The sequence below is a fragment of the Electrophorus electricus genome, chromosome 5 (genome assembly GCF_041902795.1).
Source record: "Electrophorus electricus isolate QZ-2024a chromosome 5, ASM4190279v1, whole genome shotgun sequence".
Lineage (NCBI taxonomy): Eukaryota > Metazoa > Chordata > Actinopteri > Gymnotiformes > Gymnotidae > Electrophorus > Electrophorus electricus.
The window spans coordinates 11,023,576-11,033,746 of record NC_137501.1 but is presented as its reverse complement, the minus strand read 5'-3'; the positions used below and the strand labels follow the sequence as shown (position 1 = coordinate 11,033,746).

General features: G+C 37.7%; 1 protein-coding gene across 5 annotated transcripts in view; it reads left to right on the top strand.

Annotated features, from left to right (window-relative positions):
- The first annotated feature begins 1,468 nt into the window (after positions 1–1,468).
- rph3ab (rabphilin 3A homolog (mouse), b) overlaps positions 1,469–10,171 on the top strand; it is a 44,399-nt gene continuing 35,696 nt past the window's right edge. For 4 of the 5 annotated variants that reach the window (XM_027029362.3, XM_035530133.2, XM_081714168.1 and 1 more), the window contains exon 1: positions 1,469–1,686. The gene's annotated coding sequence lies outside the window, so the exon portion shown is untranslated. The remainder of the gene's footprint in view (positions 1,687–10,171) is intronic. The other variant, XM_035530134.2, reaches the window with a different exon arrangement.

The following is a 10,171-nucleotide window of genomic DNA, read 5'->3' as shown; positions in this document are numbered from 1 at the left end:
ATGGAGATCCAGTAGAGATACAGGAGACAATGGGAGCTGGAGCATGAAGAATAGTGTTTTAATGGAAAAAGCTAAGACAAGGACAGGCACATGCTAAAACAAGAGAAAGAGATGTAGTATAGATGTGGGGTGAATGCACAATGGAAATGCGGTACCAGGAGTTATTTATATGGGTGATAATGAAAAGCGAACACGTGGCAGATATTAGTACTCATGAAAGGCTAAGCATTAGGGGTGCACTGCTGAGGTTGAACCAGTAACGTGTGTGTGTGTGTGTGTGTGCACGCAATGAGCAGCAAAAGGAAAACTAAGCATGGATGACAAATTTGTGATAATACTGTACTGTGAATTTAATATGCTGAAGACTTGCAACATAAATTGAAGAGATTTTGCTCACATATTTCCTCTGTGGATGACTTTTTTTCATAAACTGCTTAAATAATGATCCAGAGTAATCTCATTTCCCTCATGTAAATCTTAGACTGATCTCGCTGTATTCCCATTGCTTTCCTTTGCAATGATTATAAATACAAAAATATAAATAAATTTAAAAAGATCTACCATGGAAATGAACAATTTTTTTCATGCCATTAATGAGCTTTTAGGAGAGAAAGCAAGTTTTAAATTAACCCCAGCTTTGTTAGTTAACGATTTAAATACTCTCCCCACATTTAACACACCACAGTTAACTAGTCATTAAACAGTTAGTTAAAAAAAAAAAAGCATTAAACTGTGAAGTGCTGTGATGTGGCTGTATTTAGTGTTTATTCTCAAATTCTCTGCCAGAAAAAGCAAAACGTAAGATTGCCTTTAATGTAATGTAATGTCTGATTCAGTTCTATGGTCAGAAACTCACCACCGATATAGATATAGAGGGGCCAACGCAATTTGTACATGACAATAAATGGGCTATGATCTGTACATGGTTAGTGGTGACTGTATTTTTTAATTCATAAGGTGTCTATGCCTATAGCGCCAAAACCACAGTGTGCTGTGCACACTATCTGATGATAGTTAAGGAGGTAAGTTTAATTAAACGGAGCATTGCCTAACATTTTTTGGTGATAGGTTTTACAGTAAGCCAAATGCATTTCCACTGCCTTAGTAGTGCACTTTTGCCTCAGTTTAGCATACCGATGCTATTTGCTAGTTTAGCACACAAATTCCGTTTGCTTCTCAAAACGTAATTAAGAACTTGCAAACGGCAATATTTATTTTTTTCTTGAATCTCAAAAGGCAGATGTAGACGCACAAGCTTAGACCATATATTTACAAATACAAATTACTAACCCGATTTTTAAAAATTCTCATAAGCAATCGTATTGTGATCGTAAAATCTTAATATCATACAAAAATGTTCTCAGACAAATGGATTTCGCTTTCACGAGAACATCGTCTATTCATTTCTCTCCTCTCAGTGTCGGGGTTTCCAAAGCAAAGTATCAAGGGCACACCTCGTTACAGTAGGTTACTTGAATAGGGTCCCACGCACAGCTTAAGGCAAAATCTGAAAGGGGGTACGCAGCTTCGTTCTGCGCTATGGTGACAATCAGTAGCACCTCCCGTGGTTACAAAAGATCTGTTTAATAGCGGTTCTATGCGCAATAGACTGCTGTCGACTCTGACTACGCTGAATTAGTCCGCAACATTTGCAGGCATCCAGTCACACCAGGACAGGGATATAAGGTAAGCAAACCATTTCTAAATACTTGGTCTTCTGATATGGGTCATGAACAGCAGAATGTACGGTATGCTGTAAACTGACACACTTAGAGCGCGTTCAGTTAGGCAAAGCGAAAAAGCAAGTAGAATTCTTAATCGAGAGAACTAGATAAATATGATCAGTATCGAAAATATTTATTGTTCGTTTCGATCAATGGCTACGAAACGATCATAAGGCACACTATTTCGCTGTTTTGATCATTAACCTAAGGTGCTTTATTTCAGCTAGATCTAGACGTGCATTGAAATTCATTAAAAGCCATCAGTGTACTGTCGTCGTCAAACGCACGTCGTCGATGTGAACGGTCTATAGGATGTGGCTAGGCGGATTGCTTTGTGGCTTTAAATTAACGATTACTTTCTACAGTGATTTTCTGTTTAACTTTAATAACAAATGTTCATATTTTTAGTAGTAATTATCCTTTTAAGTCTGATTTCTGGCCAGTCATGTCAACGCCTCTTGCCAGTCATGCTGTTCACGTTCACTAGTCTGTAATATAGAAATGACGATTGTAGACGTAATACGATGCAGGCATTTGGTTTTTATAATTGATGACTGATAATTAGATAGTGATGCTCTCAAATGATCTTCTTTTTACAATCAAAATTCCATAGCACAGGGAAGGCGCCTTGCTTATTGGGAGAGCGTGGGGGTCATGCACTTGGTTATAAGGCTCCGAAAATCAGTGTTAAATGTCTGAGACGAATATCATTACAGTTCCCTAAATGTAAACATGCAATGCTATATTAGTTTCTTTTAATGTAATTAATTGTCCTGGTGTTCTCTGGGATCTTATTAAACTCTGAACCCTACACTACACCCCCTACTCTGAATAAGAAATGTGTATGGGGTAGACTCGATACCATGCTTTTAATGCACATGTTCCTGGCTTCTCAATATACAGAACTTCTAGACTAATTTAAACACGAACTAATTTAAACACAAACCTTCTCTTTACATTAATTCTAGGTAATTTGTGAAATTTTGTAGTCATGTTTATTTTAATAATTTTAAGAGATGGTGTTTAAAAGTATATGTTCATGTCTATGGCAGTGTTGCCCCATAACTAGATGGGAGTATTATTATGGTAATTAAATGATTGCACTATATTGTTAGTTTGATCTATATGTTATGCTATTGTTTGAACATCTTTAAATATAAGTCAGAGATGTAATTTCAGAATCATTGTTATTAGTATGGTGTGCCAGTTCCAGCACTATAAATTTGGAATGTTTCAAGATAATTTTGTCAACTCTTTAAACATACTTTATATTTGTCTTCTACTAAAACTGGAAAAGGCTATGGCAAGTGGAAAACAGAAATTGCCTGTCTGATGTATATTGACTCCATGAAGTATTACACTAGACAGGAAGGTATTTTATGCCCGGACAAAATTTAACTGGAGGCAACGAAAGTTAATTATATAAATGGTGGTCCGTCAGTACATTTAGCAGGAATCTATAATACCCTGGGCACTATAGACACTGCAAGTTCACGTTCTCATCACTGTGCTCATTAACTCAGAGCAATAGAGCCCCATGAAGTTTAAACATTGTGAACGTCAAATTTGAGAAATAAAATTGCGCTGCTTATTGACAAATGTGCTAAATGCACCAAGATACCCTAAACCTTACTTTTCCTTTCCCATTAAGATGATTCGACTGTAATGCACTGTGATATGATCTATTTGAATCTGCTGGAATTCACATGGCTCACCTCTCACAGTCATGCCCTTAAGCATAACCAGAGGTGTTTGATGGCTCTGTGGCTCTCCCTGGCTTTGTCAATGGTTCAGATATTAAAACAGATACAAACCTGTGATCCAACCTCTGTGACATCTCCTTACACTTAGCCTGAAGCAATGCATATGCAACTCCTTCTGCAAGAGGATATTATTGAGCCCATTAACACCCTCCCTGCAAGATGCACATGTGTATGCAGATTGAGTTTAGTAGGGCTTTCCCAGAAATGGTTTCAGTACAGGCAGAATAGTCAAAGAAACAGACAAGATAATTGAATGTAAATTCAGATATATAGACACACACACACACACACACACACACACACACACACACACACACACACACACACACACACTGAACTAGCAACCTTCCAATTACAAGTCAAGTACCTTAACCACTGAGCTACCACTGCCCACTGTGGTTGCTGGTTCTATCTATCTATCTATATATATATATATATATATATATATATATATATATATATATATATATATATATATAAGCCCCACCACTGCCAATTTGCCACTTTTGGGCCCCTGAGCAAGGCCCTTAACTCAATTGCTCAAGTTGCACTCAGTCATAATTGTAAGTCACTTTGGATAAAAGCATCAACTAAATGCCACAAATGTAAATGTGTGTGTGTGTGTACACACACACACACACACACACACACACACACACACACACACACACACACACACACACACACACAGTTTTGTTTAGCAGTTTTGTTTTATTTTATAAATTACTGGCAGCATTTCTTCCAAATTCCAGATAAAAATATTGTATTTTAGAGCGTTTTTTTTAAAAAAAAAAGATTTTTAAAATGATTAATGGTCAGAAAATGAGAATGGTCAGAACAAAACAGTTACAGAAATTTCAGACCACAAATAATGCAAAGAAAACAAGCTCATATTCATTTATAGACAACAAAGTACTAATATTTCAACTCAGGATGAATCAAGAAATCAATATTTGGTGGAATAACCCTGATTTTTAACCACAGCTTTTATGCATCTTGGCATGCTTTCCACCAGTCTTTCACATTGCTGTTGGGTAACTTTTCGCCATTCCTGCCACAGAATCTCCAGGTGCCTGGCTTTGTTTGATCGCTTGTGACCATGTACCTCTTGGTCACATTCCATAGGTTTTCAATGGGGTTCAGGTCTGGAGATTGGGCTGGCCATGATAGGGTCTTGATCTGGTGGTCTCACACTTTGAGTGACCTGGCTGTGTGACTTGTAGCATTGTCCCGTTGAAAAAAAACAGTCATCAGAGTTGGGGAACATTGTCAGAGCAGAAGGAAGCAAGTTTTCTTCCAACACAGTTTTGTAAGTGGCTCAATTCATGTGTCCTTCACAGTGGGTGCAAGACACTCTGGCTTGTAGGCCTCTCCCCGTCTCTGTATAACTATTACATGACAAGGTTTTGGACAAAGCTGAAAATTGCACTCATCAGAGAAGTTGACCTTACTCCAGTCTTCTACGATCCAATCCATATGGTCTTTTGCAAACTTCAGTCTGGCTCTTCTTTGCTTCTCATTGATGAAGGGCTTTTTTCTAGCTTTGCACAACTTCAGTCCTGCTTCCAGAAGCCTGTTTCAAACCGTCCTCGCTGTGCAATTCATAACAGCTGCTGCAGGCCGCTTGTAGGCCTCTTGATGTCATCTTATGGTTGTTAAGTGACATTCAAATGAGGTGGCGATCATTGCAGTTAATAGAGAGTCATTTTCAACCTCTGCCAGTCTGTAGCTGTTGTACCATGTGTTTGCTGCTTGACCTTGTTCTTATGAACTGCAGTTTTTGAAATTTTCAAGATGGAAGCAATCTGACACTCACTGTATCCCTCTGCCAGTAAAGCTACAATTGAACCCTTCTTTCCTCATTAAGAGGCTTTCTTTTCAACTTTTTTGGCATGGTCTGTAGCTGTATTTTGACTACACTTACTTTTGGGATAGTCCTAGCACTGCTTTTCCCATCCAGCTGGTTCTATAACAAGAGAATAGTGATGTGGTTTTTATACTGTTGCTAGTTAGAATAGGATTTTGTTAAGGTGATCACCTATTCAGCATCTCATTAAGTAGAATGAGGTGTGTCTGTTCTGTGAAGGAATTCAATAAACACTTGAATGGAATGGCTTGTGTGTATATATATATATATATATATATATATATATATATATATATATATATATATATATATATATATATATAAATATTTAAAGCTTATGAAGTAGAAACAGATGTGCATTATCAATAGCGGAAATGCCGTGGGACTATAGCTGAAGTCTGGCAGTACAGTGTGTGGCAGTAAAGTGTAGAAAAGATGACATGTATTCTTCCAGGGGTTTTACTCCATGACAGGAATGACCAGGTATTACCGACAATGAGGTATAAACCACTATAAGCATAAGGCAACTCCACTGGGACCCCTGCTCCTGAACGACAGACTCTGAGATGGCAGCAAATACAGATTCTCAATAACAGTTTATACTCTGTGCCTCTGCTGTAGCTGTCAGTAGAGTTTTGTCCCAGAGGATTGGTGGATTGGAATACCCTGTAGCTTTTGCCTTTGGCTTTGTCACTAGCAAAACAAAAATAGCCTATGGGGAACAGCAGGAACTAGCCTGAATGTGGGCATGACCAAGATGGCACATATGCCCAACGAGTTCTCACAATTTTAAGTCATAACATGGGCAGACAGGCTCACTAAATTTCAGAGCTGGAACACATCCCAGGCCAAACCACATAATAAGTGATGCAGTAGCCACCTCAGCAGTGGGCATTACAGATGTTACAGACGAGACCTCCATATTCCAATGTGCCAAGCCTGTATAATGTAGAAGCATCCCTGTTACAGATAACAGTAACAGAAATAATGTTTTGGCATATTGTTAGAATATGCTGCATACTTTAAAGATTAAAGTTTGTAATGTCATACATTGGATATTTGGGCATGGTGAAATTTAAACAGTGGTAGGTATGATAGTGTATTATGACAAAAATAAATGTAGGGTAAATGGACAAAAACATGAAGGTTTGGGTAAGACATTGCTCTGCAATGCTGCCAAGTCAAGCTTTCGTATTGTCATGTTCTGTCATTTGCTGTATGGTTAGCATTACAAGCTGACAATGTTGCCTTGTGAATGCTTCCATGTGAATGTTAATGACTTCCTGTTTCTCGGCAGTGTAAATATAACATGCTAAACTGTCAAACCCATTAGTAGGATGAATGCCAGACAACAAGTAAATAAATTAGAGGGGGGGGGGGGGGGTGGAACAAACAAAAACCAAGACCACTATTAAAGCAGCAATATAGAAATTTTATAACAAGTGGAGGTATAGCCAGTATAAATCAAAATTACAACATTTCAATTTGATAAATAAAATAATGATTTGATAAATAAAAGTTGAAGCAATTTTTTTTCTCTATATTGGAATGTTATGTGTTTGTAGACTGCAAAATTACTTTCTCTGCTTTCACATGATTCTTACTGTTAATCGTTTCACTTTTTTAATTCTTAAGAGTAGTAACTGAACTGACCTTCAGCTACAATACTGGAATTTTAAATGAACAGAAATAGTAATCAGGCTTTTTTGTATGTTAGGCTATTACTGTCTGCAACTAACTTTGCGCAACTGACTGAGATGTTTGTCTGTGTGTCTTTTTGTCTTTTCACTCTTAAATGCATGAGTCACAACCATCACTGCATGTTGCACAGATTTTACTCCCTCAGTGTATGTGAATTTTCCAGCAGGTTTGTACTAACGCAACATTGTTTCAAATTTCAAACAGAACACAAAATGCTCTTTTTGTACATTGACTAATCTTGTCCTAATTCTGAAATGCTCTCCTCAGGCATTCTGTAAATGTAAAATGTTTGTTAGTCTATCACTTTACCTAAATAAGGCCTTTAATAACGATTGGCAAATATATAAATGCTTATTTAAACAAGCATAAGCTGTCATAAAAGCTGTTTGATGCCATGTTGACATAGGATATCATGACACTTTGTGATATGACAAAGAACATTATGACAACTTACTTTGCAGCTCAGCATTTAAATCTTTTGGTATGTCAGGGTGACATGATGCTTTCCAAGATGGCGCATCTTACCAAATGAACGTTTTGTTAAAAATGAACATAAGTGAGGACATCAAAACGATGCTCTGTAGTACCACCTGGAGCTGTAACAATGACACATAAAGTCCTGTGTAACAGATATTTTGACAGTGATGGTTTTTACTGTCACCGTTATGTTCAGAAATGCTCTGAAAATGAATAAACATGTACCTCTTCAACATAAGATGTGGGTATAATTGCCCGCAAAGAAAATTTCTTTCTGTCAATCACTCTGTAATTTTGATCATTCAGACTGATCAAGGATAACTGTACTCAGTTAAGAGCATATTTTTAAAGTCCTCCCTTTTGTTATATTTTACCAACAGGCTCACTTAGCAAGCTGTCATATCAGTATTGACACTCTGACATAAAAAAACCCCACTGAGCTGCAAAGTCAGTTTTCATAACGTGCTGTCATTTCACCTCGCAAAGTGTCATGACACATCCAGTCTGAAATATTGTTATTCAACAGCAAATATGTGCATGTCACAACTGCTGAAGCCACACTTGATAACATACCCTTCATCTCAGCAGTAGTCACAGTTTAGACAGATCAGCACAGTTGTTGAGCAAAATTCATGCATGTGGGCTTCACACTAGAAGCAGATGTGCAACTGCAGTGCGTTTGGATAGCAGGTGTAACTTTATATGCCTTCCATGACATAAAGAATAAAGGATAACAGACATCCACTTTGAGGAATCTCTTCAATTAATATGGCACCATGTAGAGAAGCAAAATGTAGCTATGAGCAAGAGAAGGCACAGAAATGTGAGTGAGCCATTATTGAGAGTATTCTAGTATTCAAGAGTCCTATGGACTGTCCAGTGTCAGACATCTGTCAAATCAGAGAGAGAAGAAAATGGAACATGAACAGGTAAATTAGGAACAAAACTAAACTGTAACTACAAGGAGGTAAACAAAATGGCTATTAACACACAACATTAACATCATGGAACACAATCCGTTCCAAACCCAAACAGTCACAGAAAGACAGAGTAATATAGGGGAACAATTGACCGGTATGGATCATTAGGGGCAGGGAGCACACATGACAGAGCAGAGCTGGAAGCAAAGACAAATGGCATGGGCACCATGGGAACTGAGACATCTATAGAGGAAGCCATGACCTATCATTTCTGGTTATCATGAAGATTTAGAGCCAGTTTTTATGAAGGTTCACTTTGTCTTGATCCCATAACATCTAACCTATTTTAGTGACTGGAGGGGCATTTGCACAGATGGCAATGATGGCAGAATGCATTTGAGACCTTAGCACAGTTTTTACACCATTAACATCATAGTGAACATGACAGTGAATCGTTAATGCCTTTAATGGTGTTAACATCAGAACATCATTTTATATTTAGCTAATAAACCATATGACACAAGTAGGTCTGTGCAAGTGTATGTGCACACTTGGGGCTAGTGTGTCAGGTCCTCGGAAGCAGCAATTCCTCCTTTTCTATTTGGTTATTCAGTCAGATTCAGAAAATTCCTACTCCTGGTTTATTCCTACTCTTTACATAACAAGGCTTATGTTGACTTGTATGGATGAATACCAAGATGTATTCAAAGATATAAACTATTTATCTGTCCATTCCCAAGATTAAACTTAAACTTTAGACTGAATAGTGTGTCAGTCTACTGGTGATCATTAAAAAAACAAATTGAAGAACAGAGCCTTAAAAAGGGAATGCTACCTACCATATACATAGTCCAACTCCGCAAGCATAATGGCAGGTGTGTCCTATGTATCTAAACTGGTTGTGCTACAGAGCTTCTATCAGACTGTGCTAGTTGAAGAAAGTGGAATTATACACTTTCAATATGCTGTTCAGGGGAAGTTGTTCTTTACATTTGCCATTCACAAATTCCTCCTGTCCAGAAAAGACTATCATCAGACAATACAACAGGCAAGATTATTTGGACTGAAATAACAGAAATAGCAGTTTGGAGTGAGAAGGAGTGGAGATTGTCAGATCAGATACAGGAGGTAACCTACCTTTGAAAAAGTCAGAGCAGTTAAAAAAGACAAAGACAATTTCAGTGTTTTTGTTTTGATGTTTTCTATTTTGTTCTTTGTGTTATATGTTCCTTCTGCTACTATCAAAAAAAGCATTATTTGGAAGCATACATACTCAGGGGCTATGTATTATGAACTGCATAGCCAGTGGCAGAGAGTATTGTTAACTGTGCTGTGTCAGAACCTGTAGTCCAGCCTTCATCCCATATTGATCCATATTGATTCATCCCATATCCCATAATGATTCACAGGTCATGTTAAACTGTACAGGCAAATTGTAACGCTTCTGCTGGCCTGAGTGCCGATGGGCATGGAGCAGGATGCACAGACTCCCTTGATGAAGTGAAACATTTATTAACAGAAGACACGAACAACAATGGTGGCACTCATACACAATATTAACAAAAGACATGACTTATATACTTAACTAAACACAAAGCACAGTAACATTTAACAATGACTACATATGCGTTTTGCATATAGCAGCAGACTAACTATGACCACAATACACACACTAGCCGAGATTTAAATAGACAAAAAACAAGACATAAAACCCTGTGC